This window comes from Argiope bruennichi, chromosome 9, assembly GCF_947563725.1.
Source record: "Argiope bruennichi chromosome 9, qqArgBrue1.1, whole genome shotgun sequence".
Taxonomy (NCBI): domain Eukaryota; kingdom Metazoa; phylum Arthropoda; class Arachnida; order Araneae; family Araneidae; genus Argiope; species Argiope bruennichi.
The window spans coordinates 114,218,163-114,241,275 of NC_079159.1; the positions used below are offsets into that span (position 1 = coordinate 114,218,163).

Below are 23,113 nucleotides of genomic sequence, written 5' to 3' on the forward strand. Positions count from 1 at the left end.
CGAATTGAATCTGAAAATACACTTAAAACAACTAACAATAATAAATAATAAATGAAAGTAATAAGATCGAATAAGCAAAATAATCAAAAATTATCACTTTTTCACCACAAAATTTGTCACTTTCTAAGAGCGCACAACACAAGTAGTGAAAATTTTCAAGATGGCGGATTTTGTGATTGAAAAGAATATTCTAGAAGGAAAAACGTCATGTATGACGTCATAATATCATGCGCAAACAATACAAAAATATAGTTTGCTGGACTGATAAATAGTAATAATACTATTAACAGTTACAGTTATTTAAATTTGAAATTTTTAAATTAACTGTTGAATATTAACGTATTATTTATGTTAGTATATTCCCATCTTGGTTAAATAAAAAAAAACAGTTGCAATAAATTAGAAGAAATTATTACTATTATTTTTGTATTAGCTTTATTGGAATTAAAGCAGAGACTATTTTGAAATTTTTTCCTCACACTTTCCTTTAATATTCAATATATTCACACATTCCATCCATATACCTGATAAATTATTTGTGTTTATATAGAAGAAAAATCTATTCACATAGAGGAAGAAACTTTTCAAACTACATACTCTGACTCGAAAACTCATCGCAAAATAAAATGACTATGAAGGAAAAGAAAAGTAATGAAGGAACTGTGAGATTAACCAACAAGGTTGTGTTTCTGCTTGTATATACTTTGTGAAGAAGTGCTTCTGTTTCTGAAGCATACTTCAGGTATCGTCGATAAAAATTTGCCATGCCAAGGAATGTATGAATTTCATGCTTGATAAGCGTAGTTTGTAATAGCTTCAGGTAGTGGACTTGAGCCTTTTTCAACGATAAGATATCAAAAATATTCTACTTGTTCAGTTCCAATCACTATTTTTGCTGTATAGATCCTTTAACCAGCCTGATAAAATCTCTCCAAGCATAGATGCTTTTTTATGCCCTTCTTCAGTAGATTATGCTAAGTTGGGAGGAACAAAATCCATTTCTCATAATAATTGCAATATGAAACGTAGAAAGTTGAAAGCAGCATATCTCAGGCCAAAATTTATAAATTTAAATGCATAAAGCCTGAAAGTTGTAGTCATTTTGATTTGTCGCAGGTTATATCTCATTATGAAGGAAATAAAATTCGATAAATAACTTTAAATAACAATTCACTAATTATTGGAGTGAAATTAGGTCATCCATTTATTTTATAGTTTGCGGAAAAAATTATTAAAAAAACGGTTCCGTAATTTAATAGTAAATACTTAAAAAACACAGAACCTTAATCAAGTCTATAAATTAATATAAAAGTTGCCGTTTAATAATATTTTAGAAAAAGAAATTAAGGTTTACAGTTAACGATCATCAATTAAGTTACAAATGCGCTCACGAGTACGGAAAAAAATATAATTGCCTTTGCTATAAAATAATAAAATCATTTTTTAATATAAATTATACCTTTTTATTAGTGTGACATATTTTTAATCAGTACTAATATTACTTCATATTAAATATATTAAATTTTTTTGGTTCAAAGAAATACATAATTATTATCTTGAATTTAAAATTTAGAAAAATGTGTAGTTATACATTTTAAGCAATTATATTCTTTTTTTTACATATATAAGTTAAACTTCAGCATTTTCATTAATGCAATGTGCTTTTGAAAGAATTAAAATGAATAGGAGTAGATGAGTGAGGAAACAAATTCTTGTGCTTATAAGAATGAACAGATGCCTCAAAGAAACATTTTCAATAAACGGCGAGTAAAATAGAAAACACCCCTTTAAGTACTATAATAAAGCCTTTCAAAATTAAATGTGATTTTATTTTTTTAATAAGCATATAAATTTTTATATAATATAATATATAATAAATATAAATTTTTTGAACAAAAGTGGAGTGGCGAGTTTGAATCTCTTCGGAAGACTGTGCTATTATAAAGATTTATAATTGTAGACATTTAAAAGGCTACAATTGGAAAAAAAATTAGAAATGTAATGGACAGTTTGAAAAGCTCCCTTAGATTTTAACATGGCGTTTTGCAGAAGGAATGCGCAAGGAAGAAAAACATCAAACAATTCTGGAACATATTTTACCAAGAAAAAAAATCATTTCTGGTGGAATTTGATCATATGATGCTTAGTTCAAAGTAATTTCGTCTCGTTTTCTCTCTCCAGCATATAAAGAAGTAAATGAGTTCTACAAGCTTCCATATGCCACATTTTCTATTTGTTTTAATTCTATTTGCCCCATTTTCTATTGTTGTACTGCACTTCGGAATTTAAAAATTGCTGCCTCTTACGCAACATTTCCGTCCAAGAAAAAGAAAATGTCAGAAGGGATCGTTTCGGAAGAACAAACTTGTGTCGAGAGTATTAGCACGTGATGCGTTGACGGTAAATTTGATCATTCCAAAGACATAGGAGTCGCTTCATTATCGTGAAGGAACGCCGACATTTTGAACTCACAAATAGCTGGAAAATTGCAAGTCATCAAACCATGCACTTATTTGACTTAAAGGCATTTACAATCTGGACAATAGTTGTTCGAAAGGTATTTATCATTATTTAGACAGAGTTGATTTTTATCTTTAATGGTTCCTTTGACTTCTCATCAACTTCAAAATGCTGTTCCTTCGTGAATTCTTGATCCAATTCATAACCAAGTTCAACTCATCGAATTTTCTCAAAATCATATGTGAAGTCTCCATTAAATGTTTTCCTCGCCACTGTCAAAAAACTGAGACATTTGAAAGCGATTCTAAATATTTGCGTCTTTTGTCTGCGACAAAAAGGATCAAAAGTTTGTTTTCAGAGATACACGCGTGCAGTATGTGAACGCACAGTATTAGAAATGGATGAAACCGGCTATGTCTATTGAGTTGCATGATGGCCGTCGCTTGTACTGCAGGAAATGTTATTATTCCTTTGCATTTCTCTATTGTTTTGTAAGTGATTTCATGTTCTTTTGAATCGTATGGATAACTGAAAGTGCAATTTCAGTGAATGAGATTGAGTTCTGCGCATGTCTGATATATACTGTCAGTTCTCAGATGCGAAAATCGACTGTGCTTTGGCACTTGCGCTAGGTGGCGTTTATTTTGTCGAAATAGAGGTGCAAAATGGAAGAAAATGCGCTGAACGGGATTGAAGTCTAGTCCAAGGCATGACTAAGAGCTTCGGAAATGTGCACATGCGATTGATTATCCCCCCCTTTGGAGAAGATAAATTGTCCAAAATTAATGCTATCGAGATATTGAAAAAGCAGAACTTTTTCATTTTAATCTGAGATGTATTTGGCGTATATTTAGTGCAATGAATTAAGAGGTGAGAAATAGTAAAATAATTATGATTTTTCTCTAAAAATAAGAATACTATCAACATGTACACTTACGTCATACGTCAAAGGCATTTCAAGCCTTCGACGTACAGAATCATGTCTCTGTAGCAACTGAGCATTGGCCCATGTGGATAGAGAATATTTTAGAGCCATTCATTTGCAAAATTAAAAATATATTCAATCAACTGATAAAGTAACACAATTTATTGCGGTTGATTGCATGCTTTTTTTAATCATTCTTTTTGAATGTCTGGACATATGCCGATTATTTTATATCTAAATCATAAGGAAATCTAGAAGAAGCTTTTAAAAACAATAACAGATTTGATTATAAAAATGTGATTATTCGCCTTTTTTTCAGTAATTCTTATATGTAGATCCATTCGTTAAATATTATTCCAGGGAGGTCACAACCCGATAAACTGTATAAACTCGCGTTTTTAGAATTCCAGCTCTCTCATTTGAAACGTATGTATTTCGAATTTGACAACGTTTTCAGATCGATAAAAATTGGTTCTGCATGCGTTTGAGATGATATATATTTGACACATTTAAATTATTTCAAATTAATTTATAACTGTCGAAAGCAAAATAAAGGAATATTTATTGAATTATATTATTGATCTCTTACAAAGAAAATTAAAAATATTTGTTAATGAAGAAAAAAGACTTTTTCATCCCCGAACATGCTTAATTACGTGTTTCTACGTAGATAGTGAAGTTGCGAGACTAAATAACGAGCGGTGACTGTGTAGTTGTTCCCTTCAGAAATGGATCACGTGCGCCGTTTAAAACAATGTGCAAGTGAACGATATTGGATTCTGAGCATGTGTGTATTACGGTTTCGAAAATGCTGTAGCACGGGGGCTGCTTTGCGACGGGATGATTCGTTGGGTAATTTTGATGGCGCAAAAGCCTGATTAGACTAAGATGCTCCAAGCATACGGTAAAAATAGATGACGATGACACAATAAAAGTTTAGTATAGGAAAGATAAAACGCAGTGTAAAAATTGGGGAAAGAAATTTATAGGAGCAACATTCATAAATAAGAATGCTTAATGAAAGTCTTGAAAACTAAGACACTAGAAAACGCTTTGCGGCGGGCCTAGGAATCTCAAAAGGGTCTGATAACCAGAACTTTTATCAACTGTGATCGTGAAGTTAGATCTGTGAAAAAGTAAAGAAAATCGACTTTCGTAAATTATTGACTTACAAAATGCAGCTGGATTCTCCCTATCAAAAGTTTACATGCATATTATATATGCATTCAAGTGTATAAATATTATATATATAGCAGTATTTCCCTCATTTTTTGTTAAATTTTGCGCAACTTCTAAACATTGCTTTGAAAAGGGGAATTATATCATTATTACTCCATTGGAACTTGGCAAATCAAAATATTTTTTTTAAATTGAATTTTTTTTTGTGGTCTATTTAACATCCTATTAACATTATGTTAAAACATCTTAAGTGCTTTGAATTCAGTTTGCTTTGTTTGAAGACAAGAAAAAAACTACAAATTTCATATATCTTCTAATTGTTTTCATTCGTCAGCATTTCGTGTCATTATTTTAAAGGAATAACTTGTTAGTCCCTTAATACTCTCGATTTTATTTCAATAAGGAGAAATAAACTTACTTAGTGAATTAAAGAAGTACTTTATTTCTACAGAAATATTCGATAAAAGAAAACCAAAACATGTCTTTTAAAAAGTTTAACTAAAATAGGAAATTTTATCAAATATTACAACCTTATTAAAAGTTCAAATACTTTAGAAATATTATGATTGATAAAAGAAAGATTAAACAATAAGAATACATCTTTTTTTGCCACTTTTCTTTAAAGAATTGAGCTTTTGCTACACTTTTTAAACAGTTCTTTCTTAACGCAAGTATTTAGATAAATTATGCTTATGTAAATTTCAAGTTAAAGGAAATTAAATTTATAAAAATCGAGAGATTTGTTAAAGCTGGTTTCTATATGGACGCGTTTGGACTTCAATGCTATCGTAAAGTAGAGATTGATGTAGGGATTAAACAAAATGGGAAATTACGAAAAAGGAGAAATTTACCAAGATTAATTTTACAAATAGCATAATTATAATAATTTTACTATTACAGTAATTCCGAGGTAGAATGAACTTTAAAACAAGGACTAACTAGGAAAATTAAAGTGAATAGATTTTATGACTGAATAGGAAAATTAAAGTCAATAGATTTTATGCAAATATAAATTTATCCTAAAATTATTTTAAAAATCATTAATACTGCGGGTACTTTGATATTATCCCATTAGAGTTTATAAAAAAAGACTTTTTGAAAAACCGGTTTTCGAATTCGATATATCCAAAAAAAACCCGGTTTTAGCCGGTTTTCGAATTTTTGTTAAAAAAATGAATAGGGAAAAAATAAAATATTTTTCCCTATTCTATTTTATTTTATATAAATTAAATAGAAAACGAAATCAATAAAAAACGAAATCAATATCAAAGTCAAAATATAAAAAACAAAATTAAAGATTACATATACACAAAAGATTACACTGACACAAAATAACGAAAACTCAAACAAAAATTTCAAATAATATTTATATTATTTTCACTAATTTTATTTTCTCCTAAGAAAATAGGATTTTAAAAAATATAAAATATCCACTGAACGGTGGCCAAGTCTCGTTCTTATTTTGGACACAATATTGCCTGAAATTGAAAATTCTCGTTCACTAGTTACTGAGGTCAGCATCAAATTGCAAATCTAAGTTTTTTTTTCTTTTATTCGTTTGTTCAAATAATGAAAATTCAGCTTTCAGTGTCCTTGGATTTCTAAGTTTTTCTTCAAGGTCTTCAAGAAAATAAACAATAATATTATTTCCGACAATTATTTTATTAATTGCTTTCAAATGATTATGTAGATTGCTCGTAGATGATCCTTTGCAGCTCAACATCTTATTACAATGATTTCAGATTGCCTTGTTTAACCCGAATTTTTTGAAACTATACCAAACTTCCGATTTACTCATTTTTATCTAAAAATGAAATTAAAGTTATTGAATAAATATTTTGACGTTTATTTTGCAATTTTATTATTTTAACAATTAATGTTAATGCAATTTAAAATTATCTAATCTACACATTTTCAAGGAATTTAAAAAAAACACTTCTTAATCTAATTCCGATGCTTGCTAAAGACATAATTTATGTTAAAACGTTGCGAAAGAAATTATGGAATATTTTAACACCCTGTGTTTTATTTAAAATTCCATTAAACACAAGCCAGAACTTCTTAACTTACACAAATTTTTGATAGAAGAAATTTATATAATAAAATTTAAATTTTAAAATGTAAAATAGAAAATATAAACAAAAAAATTAAACATACTTAATACTTACATTATTTTTACCAAATATAACAACTTTATATTTTTGTTTCCTGTTTTCACCTTCACAATATTAAGCAAACCAGTCATGACACGAAACAGATCGGATTCTGAGACCATATTTCGACAATTCCATTTCATTAAGGGGTGAGACGCAGAACGATGAGCAAATTTGACCTTGGATTTCTCGCATTCTAGTTCTATTTTTTTTTTCAGGTGTATCTGAGTGTTATGTCATTTCTGACAGCATTTTATTTTAACTGAATATTTCGTAGTGATAACGATAGTTCAAGTGATGTAAAAAAGCTTTCAGGAGTGGTACGAAGAAAATTTTATATGATATCCTTAAATACTGTGCTCAAGAAGCAGAAAACGGAGAATTATTTATTCCTTTCACACGTTCTTCGAAACAAGCCAGTCAAATTACTGACGTTTCTATTAATACCGACTTCATACCGATAGACAAAACATCCGACGAGAAACAAGAGATGGAATTTATCAAACTTTTGTTTCACCTAGAAAAAAAAGTGAAAAGGGATATTCATGAAAAACATAAATTGACGAATTCGAGGCGCAACTGTGCAGTGCACAAGCACTGCCCATCGCAACTTGCAACGTTGAAAAAATGTGTTTGCTGCCCGTTGCATAGAATGAATAGCAAATCAAACAAGTTCAAAATTAATTTTTACATAATTATATGAAATCTTAAAACCGGCTTTCTTAATTTATTATTATTAATTATTTGTCGCTCTCGAGATTCAAACAGAAGGCCAACAAAATACAATAACACACACTGCTGATCAAGCCACCAAGCCTTGCTAATGGACAGCGTCGGAAGGGTCTAAGATTGTCATTACGACTCGGCAATAAGTTTAAAGAACGGTGTAAATCTGGTTTTAAAAGCACAATGCTAAGAATAGGATTAGATTCTGCGCATGTGCCCGAACTTGCCTGTTAAATTTCCGATTAAATATAGAAATATTTCGACATTAAAATATTTTTTTGAAATATATGATTTGGAATAATTCATAGTAACTCTATGAATAATGGATAGTTATAGATGAAATTTCATAAAAAAAAGAAAAAATAAAAAATAATTGGTCTCTCTCCAGATTCGAACAGAAGACCAGCAAAATACAATGACACACCCTGCCGAACAAGCCGCCAAGACTCTTACTTCGAGAGCGTCGGAAGGGTCTAAGATTCTCATTACGACTCGGCAATAAGTTTAAAGAACGGTGTAAATCTGGTTTTAAAAGCACAATGCTAAGAATAGGATTAGATTCTGCGCATGTGCCCGAACTTGCCTGTTAAATTTCCGATTAAATATAGAAATATTTTGACATTAAAATATTTTTTTGAAATATATGATTTGGAATAATTCATAGTAACTCTATGAATAATGGATAGTTATAGATGAAATTTCATTAAAAAAATAAAAAATAATTTGTCTCTCTCCAGATTCGAACAGAAGACCAGCAAAATACAATGACACACCCTGCCGAACAAGCCGCCAAGACTCTTACATCGAGAGCGTCGGAAGGGTCTAAGATTCTCATTACGACTCGGCAATAAGTTTAAAGAACGGTGTAAATCTGGTTTTAAAAGCACAATGCTAAGAATAGGATTAGATTCTGCGCATGTGCCCGAACTTGCCTGTTAAATTTCCGATTAAATATAGAAATATTTTGACATTAAAATATTTTTTTGAAATATATGATTTGGAATAATTCATAGTAACTCTATGAATATTCGATAGTTATAGATGAAATTTCATTAAAAAAAATAATTTGTCTCTCTCCAGATTCGAACAGAAGACCAGCAAAATACAATGACACACCCTGCCGATCAAGCCACCAAGACCCGCACCTCGAGAGCGTCGGAAGGGTCTAAGATTCTCATTACGACTCGGCATTAAGTTTTAAGAACGGTGTAAATCTGGTTTTAAAAGCATAATGCTAAGAATACAATTAGATTCTGCGCATGTGTCCGAACTTGCCTGTTAAATTTCCGATTAAATATAGAAATATTTTGACATTAAAATATTTTTTTGAAATATATGATTTGGAATAATTCATAGTAACTCTATGAATAATGGATAGTTATAGATGAAATTTCATAAAAAAAAAGAAAAAAGAAAAAATAATTGGTCTCTCTCCAGATTCGAACAGAAGACCAGCAAATTAAAATGACTCATCCTGCCGATAAAGCCACCAAGACTCGTACCTCGAGGGCGTTAGAAGGATCTAAGAATCTCATTACGAATCGGAATTAAGCTTTAAGTACGGTGCAAATCTGGTTTTAAAAGCACAATGCTAAGAATAGGAATAGATTCTGCGCATGTGCCCGAACTTGCCTCTGAAATTTCCGATTAAATGTAGAAATATTTTGACATTAAAATATTTTTTTGAAATATATGATTTGGAATAATTTATAGTAACTGTATGAATAATGGATAGTTATAGATGAAATTTCATTAAAAAAAAATAAAAAATAAAAAAAAATTTGTCTCTCTCCAGATTTGAACAGAAGACCAGCAAAATACAATGACACACCCTGCCGATCAAGCCACCAAGACCCGTACCTCGAGAGCGTCGGAAGGGTTTGTCTAAGATTCTCATTACGACTTGGCATTAAGTTTTAAGTATGGTCACGACCTTCGTAATACAAGGCCTCACAACTCCCAACGCGTTCAGCCCGTGACGTCACGAGTTAGGATGAATTTTCAGGAAAATTCTAAAGGCAGCTGGTGTAAAAGAGTTCCGTTAGTCACGGTAGATGTTGGCGTAGCGAAGTGCGGGTAATGTGTTACTGGTTTTATTTAAAAGTTTTCTGATCTTTTTTTCATATTAATTTTAATTTATTGTAATAATGATGCCTAGTGCGTGCTGTGTTCCTAATTGTAAAAGTAATTACACGAAAAATAGCCCCAATATTTCAGTATTTTCGTTTCCAAAAGATGAAAACACTAGAAGATTATGGATCTCTGCAATAAAGCGGGACAATTTCGTGCCAACTAAATATAGTAAGGTAAGTTTGATTCTTTTTTGTACAATTTTTAGTTAATTAATTCTCTTGAATTGTGAAACATTTAAAATTATGTATAACTTCCATTTCTGTCATTTTGTTTTCTCTACATTTAGTTGCTTATGCTTCCAATTACTTTGGTATTGTTTGCTTGAGCTAAATAAAAAAATTTCTTTGTTTTATTGTTACTTCTCATAGTCTTTTTTAAATTTGTTCTTAATATTTAAAATGTTTTGTTTCTGTATCTTTTTAATTATACTTCATATATATATTTTTTAAAATTTGACTTAAGCCTAATATTTGTTTCATATATGTAGGTCTGTGCTAAACATTTTCCAGAAAATCAGTTTTTAACTGTTAGAGAAGCGTTTAATACCAGTACAGGAGAACTTATTCAAGTACCAATGGAGTATAAAAGGTAATTTTTTTATAGAAATATGTAATAATTATCACCAAAATCTTACAAAGTACTTAAGTGATTTACTGTTATTATATTCTTATAAAAAAAAGTTTAAAATCATCTAATGAATAATAAAACTTAATTTTTTATTATATATATCATGACTATAGATTGTAGCAAATTAAATTTATATTTTGTTCTAAAATATTATGTAAAAAAGTTAGATATAGTTGTAAAACAATATGAATTGCATGCTCATATAGGTTTAGAAAATGTAGTTTTTGTTTATCTATAAATCATCAGATTATATATAAAACAATTAATATTTATTATTTTTAAATATCATTAGTTATACACAATCTTTAATTATAAATGAATGCAACTTTTACAAAATATCTTAAACTTTTCTTAAAAGTAATGAAAAGTTAACTGTTTTTAAATCAATTTTTCATACCTTGTAAAATCAATTGATTAATTCATGTAGAATATTGTATTACTTGAATGGTAGTAATAATAAATAATTATTTTAGATATTCCAACACAATATTGAACTATTTATTTTGGATGAATAAATGTTTCTGTTGATTTTAAATTTTATTATTTAATAGTATGATTTTATTTAATACTGTCCAATATACGTTAGCTTTCAGTTTATGCATTATAAAATTACTAATTTTTTTTATCTAATGAATTCCACTTTTTTTTTCTAGGCTTGTACCTGGTGCTGTACCTTCAATTTTCCCTAATTTACCCTCATATTTTTCCTCGGAATCAAAAGCAAGAAGAGAAACTCCAATGGATAGGGCAACACGTAAGGATATGGAAAACCTAAAAGCAGCTTTAAATAGCAGTCTCCAGGACATAGCAAAAAAAGAGGAGTTAGAAAAAATCAACACTTTTTCTGATTTAATTTTAAAATTTAAAAACTTTGAATCAAATATATGGAGTGTAATTCAAAAAGCAAACGAAATAATTTTTATTTGTCTAGACACTTCTCAAGCTCCTAAGGTAAGTCATTCTTTATTAATTTCTTCCAAATTAGAAGCCCATGCATATGTTGCAGATCATGAGGTTAGAAGTTTAGGCAATTTTTCTTTTCCATTAGTCATAAGTAAATCAGGTACAATTATAGAAATTCTAGATCATTTAGAAAATTTTATGTATGAGTTAAAAGGGAAAATTGAAGTAAAAGATACAGTCCAGTTAATATGCAACTTATTAAAGGCCCTTTCGGAAAATTCTGAAGTTAGCTAGCAAGCAATTAATTTTTTGATGGAGCAAGTTTCTTTTCTTGGAAATAATAAATATGCACGCAGATATTCATCTGATATAATGATATTTTCATCTTTACTGTATACTATAGCACCATCTGCATATAAATTCCTAAGACAAAGTGGATATTTGGTTCTGCCTCATCCAAATACTATAAATCATCTGTGTTCAAAGTATAATGTAAGCCCACAATTAGAACAGCTAGATTCATATTTTTTGTTGTACATAAAACAGAAATTTAAATATTTGCAGGAGAAAGATAAAATTGTGACTTTATTGCTAGATGAAGTTCACATAAAAGAATATTTTGAGTATAAAGGGGGTTGTGTAACGGGCATGTCGTGCGATTCTGAAGCTTCTGCTTCTAGTGCCCAAGTTTTTATGGTCAAAAGCATTGCATCCCAGTATAAAGATGTTGTTCATGTTCTGCCAGTGCATTCCATATCAGGGGAAATTTTGCATGAATTTATTAAGAAAATCATTATTGGATTGGAAGGTATTGGGTTTACAGTTATTGGTATTATTACTGACAATAATTCAGTTAATAGGAAAGCTGTTGGACTTTTTATTGATCCGCCAGAATTATCTTATTGTTATTCTCATCCAGTTAATAAACAAAGACCACTGTTCTATGTTGTAGACCCTGTTCATTTGTTCAAGTGTATGAGAAACAATTGGTTAAATCAAAAAAAATGATGGCAAATGTTTCTTCTATCCTAATTTTGATTTGGTTCCTGAGGTAAAAGATATAGCTAACTTTAAAACAGCTCGATTTTCAACTATAAGAGATTTGTACAACTTAGAATCGGATAGCTTAGTTAAATATGGTTTTAAATTAAGTCTTAAAGCACTTGCTCCATGAAACATGGAAAGGCAAAACGTTCAGTTGGTTTTGAGTATTTTTAATGAACATGTTGCAGAAGCTCTTGTTGAATTAGGAGAAAGGAAAAATTTAATCTATTCTAAGGATACGTCTGAGTTTTTAAAAATCATTATTACATGGTGGCAAATTGTTAATGTTAAAACACCAAATAAAGGTAAACGCTTAAACAATAGGTATCAGGAGCCATTCACTTTTGATAAAAAGGACATTAAGATATTATTTTTAGAGAAATTTTTAAAATGGCTTGATAATTGGGAAGACATGAAATTTAATACTGGGGCATTTACAAAAGAAACAAGGACTGCTTTAGTTTTAACTACCAAAGCTTTAATAGAAATTTCATCTTATTGTAAAGATAATTTTAAAATGAGTTATATTCTCCCTGGCAAGCTTCAAACAGATGACTTGGAAAGTAGGTTTGGCTGTTATCGCAGATTAGCAGGTTGCCAATACAATATTTCAACACAGCAACTCTTTGAATGTGAAAAAAAATTAAGAATTCAGTCTTTGTTGAAACTGTCCGTTCCCAGCAAATCTTTCGGCACCTTTAAAATTACAAATTTTGAAACAGATGATATCTTTCCGGATTATGATCCAAGCTCTTCAATTGCTTTCATCGACCTTAAAGTAGAACCAACAGACATTTTGAATTTGCAAGAAAGCCTTCCTGTTTTGATGTATCTTGCAGGGTATTGTTTTTTTTCTGTTTTAAAAAAATCTAAGTGTACTGCCTGCAAATATTTACATCAGTTAGATAAAGAGATAGAATTATCCCTAGAACATGAATATTTAAAAAATTTGGATAGGGGCAAACCTTCTTTCCCGCAAGAACATATTTTAAATGCAGTGCTTTATAATTTTACAGTATTTAAAAAAATATGCGACGAATATGAGTCTGAATTCCTAAAACTTCGCGATCAAAGAAAAATAGTTTCTTGCCTTACATATTCTATTCTAGAAGAAAATGAATTCTGTGATAGTGGAGCATGTGATGAAGGTCATCAGTTTAATTCCATTATCTGGAAAGTTGTTTTGTGCTCCACAAATATATTTTAAAATAATTATGTTAAGAAAAAAAAATGATAATTTAGCTAAAGCTTTAGTTCAGAAAAAAAACCTAGCTGTAAAGAAAGCAGAAAAAAGAAAGGAAAAAAAATTAAAAATTACTAACTTGAAAAAGAGGAGGGATGATAAAAATATTTAATATTAAATTTTCAAGCATAACAAGTAATATCAGTATAAATTGTTTATTAACTTTTATTTATAAATTTGTATTTTAACTTTATTTAATATTATAATTATTTTCATTTGTCTGTGTGAAATTTATAATAAAGTTAAGAAACAAAATGTATTTTGTTATTGTCTCTGAAAATAAAATGTTATGAATCAAATAGTGTGTGATTTTTTATTTGTGTTATCCTTTACTGTTACTTCAGATTAAGTATAAGTGCATTGAAATGTGAAATCAGATGTAATAAAAGCAAGTTAATTAAATTGTATGAATGACTAATATATTAAATGAAAACAATTCTTATTGTGAAAAAACAAGGTGTGAAAGTAATTCTTTTTTATCAACAGAATTAGTTGGTGTAAAATTTAAATCTGATATTAAATACATTAATGTTTTATTTGAAAGTTCATAAGTAATTTGAGAAGTAAACAATTATATGTTAGTTTATAAAATACATGTATTATATCTCACTACAATAAAAAAAATCGTCAAAAGCTTTAAAAAGTCTTAATGATTAATTTAATTTCAAGCTTTAAAAAATATTTTCAAGGAAAAAATAAAACGATTTTTAACAGCTTTTAATAAAATAAAAAAACTATTAAAACAAGAAAACTAACCATACCTCAATGTATATATCTAATAAATTCACATCTTCGAAAGTTTGAATGTTATTAAATGGTCAATACGCTATAGAGGACTTTTAGGATTTTCTATCATGCCGTTTCTTTTATTCACACGGGAAAAAATAAATCTTGAATTTTATGCAAGATTCATGTCTTAATATTAGGAATAGTAAGTTATTTTTAAGTGAATTTAAAATATACCTACACATCAAGGAAGAAAGCAAGATTCTGCTCACGGCAGGCAATCATCCTAATTGTGTGACGTCACAAACTAGATGTGAGGCCTTGTATTACGGAGGTCGTGGTATGGTGCAAATCTGGTTTTAAAAGCACAATGCTAAGAATAGGAATAGATTCTGCGCATGTGCCCGAACTTGCCTCCTAAATTTCCGATTAAATATAGAATTATTTTGACATTAAATATTTTTTTGAAACATATGATTTGGAATAGTTCATAGTAACTCTATGAATAATGGAGAAATATAGATAAAATTTATTTAAAAAAAAAGAAAAAATTATAAAATTATTAGTCGCTCTCCAGATTCGAACAGAAGACCAGCAAAATACAATGACACACCCTGCCGATCAAGCCTCAAGACCCGTACCTCGAGAGCGTCGGAAGGGTCTAAGATTCTCATTACGACTCGGCATTAAGTTTTAAGTATAGTGCAAATCTGGTTTTAAAAGCATAATGCTAAGAATAGGAATAGATTCTGCGCATGTGTCCAAACTTGCCTGTTAAATTTCCGATTAAATATAGAAATATTTTGACATTAAAATATTTTTTTGAAATATATGATTTGGAATAATTTATAGTAACTCTATGAATAATGGATAATTATAGATGAAATTTCATAAAAAAAAAAAGAAAAAAACAAAAATAATTGGTCTCTCTCCAGATTCGAACAGAAGACCAGCAAAATACAATGACACACCCTGCCGAACAGGCCACCAAGACTCGTACTTCGAGAGCGTCGGAAGGATCTAAGATTCTCATTACGACTCGGCAATAAGTTTAAAGAACGGTGTAAATCTGGTTTTAAAAGCACAATGCTAAGAATAGGAATAGATTCTGCGCATGTGCCCGAACTTGCCTCTTAAATTTCCGATTAAATATAGAAATATTTTGACATTAAAATATTCTTTTGAAATATATGATTTGGAATAGTTCATAGTAACTCTATGAATAATGGAGAAATATAGATAAAATTTATTTAAAAAAAAAGAAAAAATTTAAAATTATTAGTTGCTCTCGAGATTCGAACAGAAGACCAGCAAATTACAATGACACATCCTGCCGATAACGCCACCAAGTCTCGTACCTCTAGGGCGTTAGAAGGATCTAAGAATCTCATTACGAATCGGAATTAAGCTTTAAGTACGGTGCAAATCTGGTTTTAAAAGCACAATGCTAAGAATAGGAATAGATTCTGCGCATGTGCCCGAACTTGCCTCTGAAATTTCCGATTAAATATAGAAATATTTTGACATTAAAATATTTTTTTGAAATATATGATTTGGAATAATTTATAGTAAATGTATGAATAATGGATAGTTATAGATGAAATTTCATTAAAAAAATAAAAAATAAAAAAATAATTTGTCTCTCTCCAGATTCGAACAGAAGACCAGCAAAATACAATGACACACCCTGCCGATCAAGCCACCAAGACCAGTACCTCGAGAGCGTCGGAAGGGTGGGTCTAAAATTCTCATTACGACTCGGCATTCAGTTTTAAGTATGGTGCAAATCTGGTTTTAAAAGCATAATGCTAAGAATAGGAATAGATTCTGCGCATGTGCCCGAACTTGCCTCTTAAATTTCCGATTAAATATAGAAATATTTTGACATTAAAATATTCTTTTGAAATATATGATTTGGAATAATTTATAGTAACTCTATGAATAATGGAGAAATAGAGATAAAATTTATTTAAAAAAAAGAAAAATTATAAAATTATATGTCGCTCTCGAGATTCGAACAGAAGACCAGCAAAATACAATGACACAACCTGCCGATCAAGCCACCAAGGCTCGTATCTCGAGGGCGTTAGAAGGGTCTAAGATTCTCATTACGAATCGGAATTAAGCTTTAAGTACGGTGCAAATCTGGTTTTAAAAGCACAATGCTAATAATAGGAATAGATTCTGCGCATGTGCCCGAACTTGCCTCCTAAATTTCCGATTAAATATAGAATTATTTTGACATTTAATATTTTTTTGAAACATATGATTTGGAATAATTCATAGTAACTCTATGAATAATGGAGAAATAGAGATAAAATTTATTTAAAAAAAAGAAAAATTATAAAATTATATGTCGCTCTCGAGATTCGAACAGAAGACCAGCAAAATACAATGACACACCCTGCCGAACAGGCCACCAAGACTCGTACTTCGAGAGCGTCGGAAGGGTCTAAGATTCTCATTACGACTCGGCAATAAGTTTAAAGAACGGTGTAAATCTGGTTTTAAAAGCACAATGCTAAGAATAGGAATAGATTCTGCGCATGTGCCCGAACTTGCCTCTTAAATTTCCGATTAAATATAGAAATATTTTGACATTAAAATATTCTTTTGAAATATATGATTTGGAATAGTTCATAGTAACTCTATGAATAATGGAGAAATATAAATAAAATTTATTTAAAAAAAAAGAAAAAATTATAAAATTATTAGTTGCTCTCGAGATTCGAACAGAAGACCAGCAAATTACAATGACACATCCTGCCGATAAAGCCACCAAGTCTCGTACCTCTAGGGCGTTAGAAGGATCTAAGAATCTCATTACGAATCGGAATTAAGCTTTAAGTACGGTGCAAATCTGGTTTTAAAAGCACATTGCTAGAATATTAATAGATTCTGCGCGTGTGCCCGAACTTGCCTCTGAAATTTCCGATTAAATATAGAAATATTTTGACATTAAAATATTTTTTTGAAATATATGATTTGGAATAATTTATAGTAACTGTATGAATAATGGATAGTTATAGATAAAATTTCCTTAAAAAAAATAATTTGTCTCTCTCCAGATTCGAACAGAAGACCAGCAAAATACAATGACACACCCTGCCGATCAAGCCACCAAGACCAGTACCTCGAGAGCGTCGGAAGGGTCTAAGATTCTCATTACGACTCGGCAATAAGTTTAAAGAACGGTGTAAATCTGGTTTTAAAAGCACAATGCTAAGAATAGGAATAGATTCTGCGCATGTGCCCGAACTTGCCTCTTAAATTTCCGATTAAATATAGAAATATTTTGACATTAAAATATTCTTTTGAAATATATGATTTGGAATAATTTATAGTAACTCTATGAATAATGGAGAAATAGAGATAAAATTTATTTAAAAAAAAGAAAAATTATAAAATTATAGGTCGCTCTCGAGATTCGAATAGAAGATCAGCAAAATACAATGACACAACCTGCCGATCAAGCCACCAAGGCTCGTATCTGGAGGGCGTTAGAAGGGTCTAAGATTCTCATTACGAATCGGAATTAAGCTTTAAGTACGGTGCAAATCTGGTTTTAAAAGCACAATGCTAATAATAGGAATAGATTCTGCGCATGTGCCCGAACTTGCCTCCTAAATTTCCGATTAAATATAGAATTATTTTGACATTAAATATTTTTTTGAAACATATGATTTGGAATAGTTCATAGTAACTCTATGAATAATGGAGAAATATAGATAAAATTTATTTAAAAAAAAAGAAAAAATTATAAAATTATTCGTCGCTCTCCAGATTCGAACAGAAGACCAGCAAAATACAATGACACACCCTGCCGATCAAGCCATCAAGACCCGTTCCTCGAGAGCGTCGGAAGGGTCTAAGATTCTCATTACGACTCGGCATTAAGTTTTAAGTATGGTGCAAATCTGGTTTTAAAAGCATAATGCTAAGAATAGGAATAGATTCTGCGCATGTGTCCAAACTTGTCTGTTAAATTTCCGATTAAATATAGAAATATTTTGACATTAAAATATTTTTTTGAAATATATGATTTGGAATAATTCATAGTAACTCTATGAATAATGGATAGTTATAGATGAAATTTCATAAAAAAAAGAAAAAATAAAAAATAATTGGTCTCTCTCCAGATTCGAACAGAAGACCAGCAAAATACAATGACACACCCTGCCGAACAAGCCACCAAGACTCGTACTCCGAGAGCGTCGGAAGGGTCTAAGATTCTCATTACGACTCCGCAATAAGTTTAAAGAACGGTGTAAATCTGGTTTTAAAAGCACAATGCTAAGAATAGGAATAGATTCTGCGCATGTGCCCGAACTTGCCTCTTAAATTTCCGATTAAATATAGAAATATTTTGACATTAAAATATTCTTTTGAAATATATGATTTGGAATAATTTATAGTAACTCTATGAATAATGGAGAAATAGAGATAAAATTTATTTAAAAAAAAGAAAAATTATAAAATTATATGTCGCTCTCGAGATTCGAACAGAAGATCAGCAAAATACAATGACACAACCTGCCGATCAAGCCACCAAGGCTCGTATCTGGAGGGCGTTAGAAGTGTCTAAGATTCTCATTACGAATCGGAATTAAGCTTTAAGTACGGTGCAAATCTGGTTTTAAAAGCACAATGCTAAGAATAGGAATAGATTCTGCGCATGTGCCCGAACTTGCCTCCTAAATTTCCGATTAAATATAGAATTATTTTGACATTAAATATTTTTTTGAAACATATGATTTGGAATAGTTCATAGTAACTCTATGAATAATGGAGAAATATAGATAAAATTTATTTAAAAAAAAAGAAAAAATTATAAAATTATTAGTCGCTCTCCAGATTCGAACAGAAGACCAGCAAAATACAATGACACACCCTGCCGATCAAGCCATCAAGACCCGTACCTCGAGAGCGTCGGAAGGGTCTAAGATTCTCATTACGACTCGGCATTAAGTTTTAAGTATGGTGCAAATCTGGTTTTAAAAGCATAATGCTAAGAATAGGAATAGATTCTGCACATGTGTCCAAACTTGCCTGTTAAATTTCCGATTAAATATAGAAATATTTTGACATTAAAATATTTTTTGAAATATATGATTTGGAATAATTCATAGTAACTCTATGAATAATGGATAGTTATAGATGAAATTTCATTAAAAAAATAAAAATAATAATTTGTCTCTCTCCAGATTCGAACAGAAGACCAGCAAAATACAATGACACACCCTGCCGATCAAGCCACCAAGACTCGTATCTCGAGGGCGTTAGAAGGGTCTAAGATTCTCATTACGACTCGGCATTAAGTTTTAAGTATGGTGAAAATCTGGTTTGAAAATCACAATGCTAAGAATAGGAATAGATTCTGCGCATGTACCCGAACTTGCCTCTGAAATTTCCGATTAAATATAGAAATATTTCGACATTAAAATATTTTTTTGAAATATATGATTTGGAATAATTCATAGTAACTCTATGAATAATGGATAGTTATAGATGAAATTTCATTAAAAAAATAAAAAATAATTGGTCTCTCTCCAGATTCGAACACAAGACCAGCAAAATACAATGACAAACCCTGCCGAACAAGCCACCATGTCTCGTACTTCGAGAGCGTCGGAAGGGTCTAAGATTCTCATTACGACTCGGCAATAAGATTAAAGAACGGTGTAAATCTGGTTTTAAAAGCACAATGCTAAGAATAGGAATAGATTCTGCGCATGTGCCCGAACTTGCCTCCTAAATTTCCGATTAAATATAGAATTATTTTGACATTAAATATTTTTTTGAAACATATGATTTGGAATAGTTCATAGTAACTCTATGAATAATAGAGAAATATAGATAAAATTTATTTAAAAAAAAAGAAAAAATTATAAAATTATTAGTCGCTCTCCAGATTCGAACAGAAGACCAGCAAAATACAATGACACACCCTGCCGATCAAGCCATCAAGACCCGTACCTCGAGAGCGTCGGAAGGGTCTAAGATTCTCATTACGACTCGGCATTAAGTTTTAAGTATGGTGCAAATCTGGTTTTAAAAGCATAATGCTAAGAATAGGAATAGATTCTGCGCATGTGTCCAAACTTGCCTGTTAAATTTCCGATTAAATATAGAAATATTTTGACATTAAAATATTTTTTTGAAATATATGATTTGGAATAATTCATAGTAACTCTATGAATAAATGATAGTTATAGATGAAATTTCATAAAAAAAAGAAAAATAAAAAATAATTGGTCTCTCTCCAGATTCGAACAGAAGACCAGCAAAATACAATGACACACCCTGCCGAACAAGCCACCAAGACTCGTACTCCGAGAGCGTCGGAAGGGTCTAAGATTCTCATTACGACTCGGCAATAAGTTTAAAGAACGGTGTAAATCTGGTTTTAAAAGCACAATGCTAAGAATAGGAATAGATTCTGCGCATGTGCCCGAACTTGCCTCTTAAATTTCCGATTAAATATAGAAATATTTTGACATTAAAATATTCTTTTGAAATATATGATTTGGAATAATTTATAGTAACTCTATGAATAATGGAGAAATAGAGATAAAATTTATTTAAAAAAAAGAAAAATTATAAAATTCTAGGTCGCTTTCGAGATTCGAACAGAAGATCAGCAAAATACAATGACACAACCTGCCGATCAAGCCACCAAGGCTCGTATCTGGAGGGCGTTAGAAGGGTCTAAGATTCTCATTACGAATCGGAATTAAGCTTTAAGTACGGTGCAAATCTGGTTTTAAAAGCACAATGCTAATAATAGGAATAGATTCTGCGCATGTGCCCGAACTTGCCTCCTAAATTTCCGATTAAATATAGAATTATTTTGACATTAAATATTTTTTTGAAACATATGATTTGGAATAGTTCATAGTAACTCTATGAATAATGGAGAAATATAGATAAAATTTATTTAAAAAAAAAGAAAAAATTATAAAATTATTCGTCGCTCTCCAGATTCGAACAGAAGACCAGCAAAATACAATGACACACCCTGCCGATCAAGCCATCAAGACCCGTTCCTCGAGAGCGTCGGAAGGGTCTAAGATTCTCATTACGACTCGGCATTAAGTTTTAAGTATGGTGCAAATCTGGTTTTAAAAGCATAATGCTAAGAATAGGAATAGATTCTGCGCATGTGTCCAAACTTGTCTGTTAAATTTCCGATTAAATATAGAAATATTTTGACATTAAAATATTTTTTTGAAATATATGATTTGGAATAATTCATAGTAACTCTATGAATAATGGATAGTTATAGATGAAATTTCATAAAAAAAAGAAAAAATAAAAAATAATTGGTCTCTCTCCAGATTCGAACAGAAGACCAGCAAAATACAATGACACACCCTGCCGAACAAGCCACCAAGACTCGTACTCCGAGAGCGTCGGAAGGGTCTAAGATTCTCATTATGACTCGGCAATAAGTTTAAAGAACGGTGTAAATCTGGTTTTAAAAGCACAATGCTAAGAATAGGAATAGATTCTGCGCATGTGCCCGAACTTGCCTCTTAAATTTCCGATTAAATATAGAAATATTTTGACATTAAAATATTCTTTTGAAATATATGATTTGGAATAATTTATAGTAACTCTATGAATAATGGAGAAATAGAGATAAAATTTATTTAAAAAAAAGAAAAATTATAAAATTATATGTCGCTCTCGAGATTCGAACAGAAGATCAGCAAAATACAATGACACAACCTGCCGATCAAGCCACCAAGGCTCGTATCTGGAGGGCGTTAGAAGTGTCTAAGATTCTCATTACGAATCGGAATTAAGCTTTAAGTACGGTGCAAATCTGGTTTTAAAAGCACAATGCTAAGAATAGGAATAGATTCTGCGCATGTGCCCGAACTTGCCTCCTAAATTTCCGATTAAATATAGAATTATTTTGACATTAAATATTTTTTTGAAACATATGATTTGGAATAGTTCATAGTAACTCTATGAATAATGGAGAAATATAGATAAAATTTATTTAAAAAAAAAGAAAAAATTATAAAATTATTAGTCGCTCTCCAGATTCGAACAGAAGACCAGCAAAATACAATGACACACCCTGCCGATCAAGCGATCAAGACCCGTACCTCGAGAGCGTCGGAAGGGTCTAAGATTCTCATTACGACTCGGCATTAAGTTTTAAGTATGGTGCAAATCTGGTTTTAAAAGCATAATGCTAAGAATAGGAATAGATTCTGCACATGTGTCCAAACTTGCCTGTTAAATTTCCGATTAAATATAGAAATATTTTGACATTAAAATATTTTTTGAAATATATGATTTGGAATAATTCATAGTAACTCTATGAATAATGGATAGTTATAGATGAAATTTCATTAAAAAAATAAAAATAATAATTTGTCTCTCTCCAGATTCGAACAGAAGACCAGCAAAATACAATGACACACCCTGCCGATCAAGCCACCAAGACTCGTATCTCGAGGGCGTTAGAAGGGTCTAAGATTCTCATTACGACTCGGCATTAAGTTTTAAGTATGGTGAAAATCTGGTTTGAAAATCACAATGCTAAGAATAGGAATAGATTCTGCGCATGTACCCGAACTTGCCTCTGAAATTTCCGATTAAATATAGAAATATTTCGACATTAAAATATTCTTTTGAAATATATGATTTGGAATAATTTATAGTAACTCTATGAATAATGGAGAAATATAGATAAAATTTATTTAAAGAAAAGAAAAATTATAAAATTATATGTCGCTCTCGAGATTCGAACAGAAGACCAGCAGAATACAATGACACAACCTGCCGATAAAGCCACCAAGACTCGTATCTCGAGGGCGTTAGAAGGGTCTAAGATTCTCATTACGACTCGGCATTAAGTTTTAAGTATGGTGCAAATCTGGTTTTAAAAGCACAATGCTAAGAATAGGAATAGATTTTGCGCATGTGCCCGAACTTGCCTCTGAAATTTCCGATTATATATAGAAATATTTTGACATT

General features: G+C 30.5%; 1 pseudogene; it reads left to right on the forward strand.

The window, feature by feature from the left end:
- Positions 1–9,593: 9,593 nt before the first annotated feature.
- Positions 9,594–13,764, forward strand: LOC129985061 (uncharacterized; annotated as a pseudogene).
- The last annotated feature ends 9,349 nt before the right edge of the window (positions 13,765–23,113 follow it).